The following is a 10,760-nucleotide window of genomic DNA, read 5'->3' as shown; positions in this document are numbered from 1 at the left end:
AAACATAAGGACCCGAGTTCAGATCTCCAGCACCCCTGTAAAATGCTAACTGTAGCTCTGTGTGCCCATAATCCCAGTACTACGAGGCAGAGACGGGAGGACGCCTGGAGTTTGTTGGTCAGCTGACTGATTAGTAAGCTCCAGGGTCGGGGAGAGAACCTGTATGAAAAATAAGGTAGAAATCAATAGAGAAAGACACACCACTTGGGAGGCAGAGGCAGGTGGATTTCTGAGTTCGAGGCCAGCCTGGTCTACAGAGTGAGTTCCAGGACAGCCAGGGCTACACAGAGAAACCCTGTCTCAAAAAACCAGAGAGAGAGAGGAGAGAGAGAGAGAGAGGAGAGAGAGAGAGAGAGAGAGAGAGAGAGAGAGAGAGAGAGAGAGAGAAACCTTGACCTCTGGCCTACACACACACACACACACATACACAAATTCTTAGACAATAAAAGACAGCAGTTTAATGGGCTGAGAGGCACAATAAGGGAAGAAGCGTACATCTTGGTTGGAACAGATTCCTCTAACAAAAGACAAAATAAGTAGAGAAAGCAAACACAGGTAGCTGGCATAACAACATCTTCTCCATTTGCCTGGCCGCTCTCCGTGGACGAGCAGCAGGCTCAGTGGATGAGGACCTGCCTCTCAAGCAGGTAGTTTTGAGTTTCAGCTTCTGCAGCATCTTCAAGGAAGAGCAGCTAACTTTTAGGGCAGAGATGGGACAAAGCAAAAATCACAACTTGGAGATAGGCAAATGAATGACAGACAGAGCTAGTCAATAAAGCTTAATGACGGAAATCTCTCTAGGACCACCTCAAAGCCCCAAAGATGCAAAGTTACCCGCACAGTCACCCTGAGTAGTTGGGAGAACCCAGGGCAGCAGAGCTCATTTTCAGAAGGGCCTCAACTCACAAACCCATTGCATTTCAGTGGCCTAGCCTGGTCTCCCATAGTAGTGACTGAGAGAGAACCCTTCATATTTCAGTGGCCTAGCCTGGTCTCCCATAGTAGTGACTGAGAGAGAACCCTTTATATTTCAGTGGCCTAGCCTGGTCTCCCATAGCAGTAACTAACAGCAGAGGAAACCACTTGGGTAACAATTTCTCTCCCCTCTGCCATCTCAGACAATGAGTGATTCTTTTGACTGTCCTGTGTTCTCTGGAAAGAGGACTGTCTGCTCATTAAAGAGTCTACCTGCAGCTTCCCTGACTGTTTGAAAGCAGAGTGTGCAGGCCATGCGGAAAATGGGAGATTACGCCCACCCCACCTTTTCCTTGCTTTTCTTCTAAAATGGTGGGAGGGAAGGAAAGCAGAAATCCACCAGTGAATGAAAACACTGCATCCACACCATTCCAAGAGTTTTACATATCAATTTGTTTTCTAGTGTGAGAGTTGGAGGCTTCCCCGGGAGAGTCATTTATTAATACTTCAGTCACCGCAGAGAATACAAACAAAGCAGGCAAAAGTTGCCACGCCTGATGCAACTTCTTTTAGAGCTGAACCAAGCTGATGCAAAACTCCAGGGAGGCCTCAGAGCTGAGCCACTGAGTGGGGCTGAGCCAGGAGGGCTGAGCTAGGGGAGAAATCTCCTTCTTGCCAAGAGCGGTCTACTTTTGCTTCAAAGTCCCTGGACCTTTCTTTCTTACTCTTTCCTATGTGCTAATTACCGCACTGAAATCAGAGAACCAAAGCAGAGAAGGTGAGTTTGTCCTGAAGGCCCTGAGACACTGGGACAAGAGGCTGTTTGAAGGAAGCAATCACAGGCCATGTCTCCGAGGCATAACTGCACCCATACATCCTTCCCTCCATGTTTTTGGGTGTGGGTGGTAGAGGATGGTAAAAAAAAAAAAAATGGTCTCAGAGACCATTCCCAGGGATGTGAATCCAAGCTCTTTGGAGATGTCTAGAGCTGACATCTTGTTTTTATTTGCAAAATCCATTGAGAGGCATTAGAGCATTTGTGTCCCCCTGGCCTGGCTTGGGGAAGTTAGTAAATACTTAGCAGATGACTGGAGAACAGTCAGGCTGCACCCATGGTTTCCATAAAACACCCCCCACGCCCTCAAACCTATTTCGCAACAAGGACTCGAGTGGAAAGAAAAAAATCAAGGTGCAGAGAAACATCACCACTGTACCCCAAGATTACTGTATCCCCAGCCTTCCCGAAGAGAAAGAAAGGCAGAGGAAGACGCTCATTGTGAGTATTGTTTTCACTCAGCATGTCTTAGGAAACCTCAAGACTGGCGTGGGCTCGGCATGGGAAGTTCCAAACACAGGGTTTTTTTTTTTTTTTTCCAAGAAAAACAGATCTACAGGCGAAGTAATAAAGCGTTGGGCCCTGAAACATATCACCTTCCAGGAAAGCCCCTTACACTTGGGCAGAATTATTTACCTGTAGTCTTTTACCAGAACTAGCCCACTGAACTCTTCTAAGCAATAACCCCACAGGAATAGCCCTGGGACCAGCTCTTGATCTAATACTGACAAACAGCCTGGTATAGAAGAAGGAGAAAAGACTATAAAGTGTCTGTCAGGTCAAGTAAGAAACAGGGAATTAGTTTGTTGTTGCTTCTATGAATTTAGCGGACATATGTTCATCTCATTTTTCTCTTAGAGGTGAATTCCAAGTTTTACTACTGTGGTATCCTGTCTCCTGACCTGTCATGAAAGCTTAGGTGGAGAAAATCCAGTTTAGACTGATTTTTTTAAATTCACCTTCTAAATACAAGTTATAATGGCCGAAGACATGAAAACCAAAGGGAGACTCATTTCTGAATGATCTCAGCTCACCTTGAACCCAGAGCACCGAATCCCATGCCCTCTGATGGGGCCACACACTTGTCAGTCTCCTGCATTCCTCCCCTGATTACCACAGACATCCTGGACAGAGGACGGACTTGGGTTGCTGGGACATGTCACTTCAGTGTTAAACAAGAGTTGTTTATCCTGGAGAGGAGGTAAAGACACCAAACCTGACCATCAGAGTTCGATCTCCAGGATTCACATGGTGAAAGGAAAAAATTGACTCCCGTAAATTGTCTACACACACACACACACACACACACACACACACACACACCAGGCAGGGGAGAGGGAAATAAATTTTCAACAATTCTTAATGGTTTGTGGTAAAAGAGAAACGGAGACCCATCTAGGAACGGGATAGAAGGCCCCAAGTGGTCATTAGGAAAAGGGTAAAATAGGAAAGAGAGGGGAGAGTGTCTTGCGGACAGGTCCACAAGTTCAGGGACTCTCTCACACATGTTTTTTCTTCTAAGTTTTTCAAGGAGATGTGAAAACAACAAAATTGTAAGCACCCATGCAAGCTTAGCACAGATACTCTCTTCTTGTAGAGCCCTTCCTTGCATAGGGATACCATATGGTACCTTCTCCTCACGTGGAGCACTCCCCTCATGTGGAACACTCAACTCACATAGGGATTCCACATGGTACCTTCTCTTCATATGGAGCAATCACCTTATATAAGGACCCTCCCTTCAATAGTATCCTCTCCTCATTAGAGAATCCCCTCGAATGCAACACTCTCAGCTCCTGGAGCACTTTGCCCTTACATGAAGCCTTCCTCTCATATTGTATCCTCCCTTTTTCCTCATGGATGTCCTCCCTTCACATGGTACCCTCCCCTTGGATGATGCCTTCCGCTCATACTGTGTCCTCTCCTCACACAAGGCTTTCTCCTCAGGGCACTCCCTTCACAGTGTTCCATCCTGCACACCGTGCCCTCAGCCACAGTGGGGCACTCCCCTTTAAGGGGTTATCAAAAGAAAATCGTTCTACAGAGGACCCAGTCAAATTTAGACATTTAGAACAATCATGGTGTACTTTTTGATAATAGACTTATGAAGGAAATAGGCCACAGTCATTCTTTGATAGGCTGTGTAATTTGTATTCTTAATACAAATCAGGGCTTTAGAAACCTGGGAGGGAATAAATAGAATCTCAGCGCAGGAGCCTCAGGACGTGGCAAGCCATGCCAACTCACCGCCATCAGAGCCCTGAGCATCTAAGATCTATGCTAGGTGTTTCCTTCTCCATTCAGCCTCCATTCAGTATTTCCAGACCTCGCCCCTTCCTTCTTTTTATTTCTCCCTGTGCTCTTGGTGGCCTATAAATAATGTGATTGTGTCCTGGGTTCTTGAATCAGCATCCTGGGCCCAGCCCTATGGTTTGAGATCTCATTCGCTTTCCTGATGTTAAACTGAGGTGGTCCCCTACTGAAATTTTAAATGGTGACATTTTCATATCCCTGGGAGTCAAAGAACTATGCTAATAATTAGAATGTTCTCCTGTCTAGGTTCATGATAGATTTCTTTTAACTGTGTACTCTTGGGGCTTCTGTAGTAGGAAGGTTTGATACTCCCCCCACCCCCCATAAAGGCAGAGCCAGCACTCCTAATAGCAAAAGACAGGCTGCCAGGCATGGTGACACACATCTTTGATCCGAGCACTCAGACTCAGGAGTCCGAGGCGGGAGAACTCTGTGAGTTCAGCGGCAACCTGGTCTACATGACAAATTCTAAGCCAACCAAAGCTACATAATCATACCCTGTCTCCAAACAACAAGAAGAAAAGTAATAAGAGAAAGTAGCCCCGATTTAATTCATCTCAGGGTTATGTGACTACAGAAATGAGCAATCCAAAGATTCAAGAAAAACTGTTTGGAAGCACAGATAAGAGTGTAAAACACAACTGGACAAAAGGCTTCGGTGTTCTGGTGAAAGGTTAGAGGGGCCCCCACACAGCCTGTGTGTCCAGCCTCCTTCTGGTTTCTCCTTCTCCCAGGTGTTCAGCAGGAGCCCTCTCCATGAGACTTCTGACCTTGAATCTGCCACCATCTTCAAGATGGAGATGTTTATGAATCCTCTAGGTCTCATTCAATTCAATCCAAAGTACTTTGGGGCAGCAATGTTAGTCTGCAGTACAAAGAAGTAAGAACAGAGTCAGGCATGTTGGCACACACCTGTAATCCCAGCACTCTGGAGATGGAGGCAGGGTGACTAGGAGTTTAAAGGCAGCCTTGGTTTCACAGCAAGTTCAAGGCTAACTTGAGCTAAATTACCTATTTAAAAAAAAAAAAAAAAAAAAAAAGAGGAAGGCGATGAAACGGTAGAGAAATAGGAGGAAGAAGACAGAAGGAGGAAAGGAAGGAGGGAAAAGAGAAGTTCTAAGGAGCAAGGGGGAACAGGGAGAGTAATTGTTTTTTTTTTTTTTTTCCCATTGTTCTCAAAGTTACTTTGTTTCCTGTCCCGTCTAGCTGTCAGTCAGCACTAACTGGGGCGACTGACCCACTCCCAAACTCTTTTCTGTAACTGTGAAGTACAGTTACAGAAAAGAGAGCAGACAAAGGAAGGTGCCAGGAGCTGAGCCTTGGGAAGGCACCAACATGGCCTACGTTCCTCTCCCCCTCCCCCTCTGTAGTTTCTTTGTCTCCAGGCCACCCGTAGGTCCCTGATCCTCTATGCCATAAGTAACTTGCCATAATCCTCAGAAGGCACTGGGCACAAGAGGGGCTGTCAGGGAGGAAAATCCCTCCTCTGTCCTCAGGTTCAATAATTGGGGGTGGGGGTGCAAATTCGACTGGCAAAAGATAGATTAGCCCAGAGGAGTGGGGGAACTGATTTAATTAGGTATAAATGCTCTGGAATTCACAAAGAACTGTGTCTCAGGGGGGTAGTTAGAATCTGGGTTTATTTACCATCTTAATAGGGGCTAGGAAGAGGGGCACTTCTGTGAGAAGGGGGGAGAAGAGGAGGGACACTTAGAGAAAAGCAAAAGACCTTTTGGAAAGATAAATGGACCCTTAGGAGGATAGATGGGAGATGCAATGTGACTGTGATAATATCAGAGCGTGGGGCTGGTTTCTGCTCTCCAAAAAGAGATTAGAGTTGCTTCTAGGGCAGGGATTTATGACAGTTGGAGGGTAAAAGCTCTGCTTTTAGGCAGATAAGACATTATGGGAATCCAAATGCCTTCAGCTCAAAATAACTTTTGTATACCACCGTGGCTTTTTCTAGACTCTTTCTCGCAGCCCAGGTCCGCCCATGCTTGGAAACCCGGAGAGGCCGCGGCTGCTGCTCCTCCCTGCTTGACAGAATTTCCAAATGGCCACTCACCAGTCGACACCAAACCAATTCAACTTTTTCAGCAGGAGGATTTTCCTTCATCCCTTTCCTTCTTCTGAACCACCAGCTAAGCCTTACCCAGAGGATCTTTTAGACAAAGCATAGAGAAGGCTTATCTTCTGGGTGCCAACAACTTGTGCTTTGTCCAGGGAACACAAAGACTTGAATTTTTCCCAAATGGGGAAGGTGAGACAGAGAGAATAAAAGTAAACATTCAATAAATTTTTTCCCTCTCAAATATAGCAATGGAACTGCTTAACATAAAGGGTCTACCTTGGCTATAGGTGGTTTTCTACCACACTATTTTACTGCATGCCTGAAAATACCATCATACTGTTTAGATCGTTGGCAAAATTATTTCAAATTCATGACATTCTGCCAAGAGCACCTTATTTCAAGTGCTATATCCCCTGAACAAGCTGCAAGCTGCTGATATTGCATGTGTGAAAAGCTTTGTGTCCCTTCAAGCATATGGTAGGTGTGGAACAATTGCCTCTTGGATCTTCATAGCGCGATCTGAGTCAATGAGAGGGAAGGAAAATGGAGAACAGAATGTTTCTTAGGAAGAGGCCTCTCGGCTGAGGCAAGACAGAATCATGATTGTGACCTGGTGTGGTGGCTCACACTGGTGATGCCTGCCCTAGGGTGTCTGATATAGTTGGCGTTTGAAGCTACATAACAAGTTCCAGGCCACTCTGGTTATAAAGTGAGATGGGGGGTGGGGGGCACTGGGGCTGGGAGATAGCTCATTCAGTAAAGAGCTTAACACGTGGGCTGGAGGATTGCCACATAGAAAGGCTGGGTGTGACAGCGTGAGCCTATAATCCCAGTGAGGGAGGCAGAGCAAGGATGATCCTGGAGCACACAGGCCAGTCAATATAGCTAAATGGTAAGGTCTGGGTTCCGAGAGAGACTTTGCCTCAAAAACAGAACAAAAGGTGGAGAAATAATAAAAGAACCCACGGGACACACACACACGATATGATTGCACCCTCATCAGAAAACTTTCAGTTTAGGAAGTGGTGGGGGAAGGTGGGGACTAGAAAACAAGGCACTGAAGTGTATATTTTACATATCAAAGCAGACCTGGCAGGTCTCCCAGCATCCCTCAGTCCCTACCTGGCATACCCTGTCCCTAACCCTGAATCTTCCAGCTCAGGGACTGGACTGCCCTTCCCTCAAAGGATCTTCCCTGTATAATCTAGACATTTTGGTTCTCTCTCTCTCTCTTCTCTCTCTCTTTCTTTCTCTCTCTCTCCCTCTCTCTCTCCTTTCTCCCTCTTTCCCTCCTTCTTTCTTTCTTCTCTCTGCATGAATGCCATCTTCCTATCCCCCAAATTTGGTGACTTCCCTGGCTTTGGTCCTTGGGGCCAATGAACTCCCCTGAGAGCAACTTCCCAATAAACCTGCCTTTAATATAATCTAATCTGTTTTGAATTAGCTCATTTCACTGGCTGAGAAATTGAAGAGCCCCAAACTCGGGAGACCCTTCCTCAAGTCTCAGGAAATCACGACCACCCAAAGATCACAAGAAACCATACCTGGATGCAATCAGCAGAGGTTTATTTGGGAAGAGCTGGCAGCCAGCGGTCTGACTACATACTCTCGCAGGAGTAGAGTTCGACCCCGACAGCCAGTCCAAGGAGGGTTTTAAAGGGAAAAACCACAAACCAGGGGAGTGGGAAGGGGGTTGAGGGGTTGTCAAGGATACAAAACATAAGAATAGTGGAACATTCCAGGGGTACTCACCCTAAATGATTAGTGTCATGTGAAAATCACTTTGCACATTCTTCTCAAAAATGTGGTTTTACTATGTCAATGTGTCCCACCCTGTCATTTACCAACTATTTCAGATTAACTATCTTCACTTCTTCCGGCTATAGCCCCACCTAAGTGGCTTTCGTCTTTATCTGTGGTCAGGAATGCCTTCCTGCCTTGGGCCTTTCCATATATATATCTATCTTTATAATTTTTCACTCTACAAAATAACTTCTCAGTTAGATGGTAGAGTCATCTAATAATGCTCAGATAAATCTGAATTTCAGAGCACTAATATAAATATGTGTGCACCATACAATATTTGAGATATGTCTGGCTATACCAAATTAATGTTTTTTTCCATTGTTTGATCAGACTGATCTGGGACTACTATACTGTTCTTTGTTAAATCTTCCAGCCTAGGGCTCAAGAGATGAGATCAAAGTAAACAGATAAAATTACCTGTTTCCAAGCGAGATGGCCTGAGTTCCATCTCTGGCACCCACATGATGGAAGGAAAGAACTGATAACCCTAAAGTTGTCTTCTGGGGCTGGAGAGATGGCTCAGCGGTTAAGAGCACTGACTGCTCTTCCAGTGGTCCTGAGTTCAATTCCCAGCAACCACATAGTGGCTCACAACTATCTGTAATGAGATCTGATGCCTTCTTCTGATTTGTCTGAAGACAGCAACAGTGTACTCATATATATACAATAAATAAATAAATCTTTAAAGTTGTCTTCTGGCCTTTTTACCAGTGCTGTGGTGCAGACATACACACGAACATGCACACACACACATAGATAAATAAATACATGCAAACATATTGATAAGACAATTTAATCTGATAACTCTTGGGTACCAGCTTAAGAAATTGATCACAGGGCCACTGAGCTGATGGAGTCATGGTTGATAGCACAACCTGAGTAACACACTGAACTGAGCAGCCAAACAATGGAACAGATAGTCCTATTGCCTTCTAGCCCCTCCCTGCAGCACAGGAGCAAATGGGTCCTCTCGTTGGCACTGCTATGAGATGCTATGCCCCAGCCAAGGGCTGCTGGATAAGAGTGCCCTTGGCTGCAAGTGTTTTTTTTGCATCTTTATCAAGTTCCTGTTCAATTTAGAACCCAAGACCCATTCCTGAATCCTAGCTCTTCTCTCCCTCCCTCTCCCTCCCCCTCTCCAAAATGACATCCCCCTCCTTAGCTCTGAGGAGAAATTCCAATCCCAAATCCCCCCTCCCCCCCCTCCCCCCCTCCCCCCCACCCTCCCCAAGGGCCTCAAACACCAGCTCTGCCTCTGAGTTCCATGTGAGTGTCTCAGCATTCTCCTAAATAGCCAAAAGCAGAGCTCCCTCCACAGCCGTGCTCCCTCCACAGCAGAGCTCCCTCCACAGCTGTGCTCCCTCCACAGCCATGCTCCCTCCACAGCAGAGCTCCCTCCACAGCCATGCTCCCTCCACAGCAGAGCTCCCTCCACAGCCGTGCTCCCTTCACAGCTCCCCCTCACCTCTTAATGGACTCAATCCTCTTTTCTCTTCCTGTAGCAAACCAATTTCCATGCTTGAACTTTTTCTTTCCTTTTTCTGAGACAGTGTCTCACACAAGCCTACCTGGCCTTGCTCATCAGAGCATAGCCTTGAACTTCTGATCTTCTTGCCTCCACTTCCAGGGTGCTGGTATTACAGGCATGCACCACCATCCCCAGTTTTAAGCTATGCTGGGGGTCAAACCCAAGGCTTCTTGAATGCTAGGCAAGCTCCATCCCAAGACCTACCTTCCTTCCTTCCTTCCTTCCTTCCTTCCTTCCTTCCTTCCTTCCTTCCTGCTTGCCTGTCTCCCTCCCTCTCTCTCTCTTCCTTCCTTCCTTCCTTCCTTTCCTTCTATCCTAACCCTGGAAAGGACACCACTTGCACATACCCCTTTCCACTGAAACCACAATTCCCTGCATTGCCCTTCATACCTCAAACTCCCCCCCCATGCCCCACCCCCAAGTCAAAGCAAGCCAGGCCTTTCCTTTCTGAATCTTTCATTACCGTCATTGCCATTGAAAAAGTTTCTGTGGCTTCCAGTTCCCTGCAGAGTTAAAGCTAGACCTCCTTTCTGGCTTTCATAGCCCCTCATAACAAAGCCCTACTCTGCCTACAAGCTTCTGCTCCCCCTATTTCCTGACAGGCAGCCTCTTCTATAGGGAGGCTCCTGACCTCTGGTCTGAGGAACCCATCAGCCTGGTTCCCAGCTCTACTGTGCTTTCCCCCACTGAGAGCAAGCTTGCCGCTTGTTGTCTAAATCCTGCCTGGTTGTTAAAGACTAGCAATTTCCCTTTCCATCACAGAGACTTCCGTGCCTGACCCAGCCCACTGGAATCTCTCCAGAGAGTCTTTACCTTACCACTAAGTTCGGAAAGTATAAAACAATGAAACTGAGCTGAGGGTATAGCTCCATTGCTAGGAGTGTTCGCCTAGCGTACATGAAGCCCCAAACTGGAACACATAAAACTGGGGTGTGGTGGCACACACTATCCCAGCACCAGGAAGATAGAGAGGCATGAGGATCCAAAATCCAAGGCCACGCTCAGCTATGTATAGTCATACTGTGACACATGCGTCCCTATCTTAAAATAATCCAATAAGAGGAGATATCATTTTAAATGAGACCCTAACACCCTAGCTATCAAAAGGAAAACCGTACAAGGGATATTTAAACCAGACCCCATCCAAGGATGGTCACTTTTTGAAATGACTGTAAGTACAGGGTGAAGGCAGACAGACAAATAACAGGACCATTAGGAAACTATGGCAACTGTTCAAGTAAGGTCAGGAGGACCTGAAATAAAATGACCCCAGCAGGAGGAAAGGACACAGA

The 10,760-nt window shown here is 46.3% G+C and overlaps 1 long non-coding RNA gene across 2 annotated transcripts; it reads left to right on the top strand.

The window, feature by feature from the left end:
• Positions 1 to 1,552: 1,552 nt before the first annotated feature.
• On the top strand, positions 1,553 to 8,631 carry LOC143443287 (uncharacterized). 2 transcript variants are annotated; one of them, XR_013112120.1, is made up of 2 exons: positions 1,553 to 1,693; positions 6,030 to 8,631. It is a non-coding gene; the product is annotated as an uncharacterized LOC143443287 (long non-coding RNA). The 2 variants fall into 2 exon arrangements; XR_013112119.1 differs by lacking the exon at positions 1,553 to 1,693 and adding an exon at positions 1,700 to 2,191.
• Positions 8,632 to 10,760: the final 2,129 nt, after the last annotated feature.

The sequence above is a fragment of the Arvicanthis niloticus genome, chromosome 8, assembly GCF_011762505.2.
Source record: "Arvicanthis niloticus isolate mArvNil1 chromosome 8, mArvNil1.pat.X, whole genome shotgun sequence".
Lineage (NCBI taxonomy): Eukaryota > Metazoa > Chordata > Mammalia > Rodentia > Muridae > Arvicanthis > Arvicanthis niloticus.
Note: the sequence above shows the minus strand (reverse complement) of the source record. Positions and strands in the feature narration are given on the sequence as shown.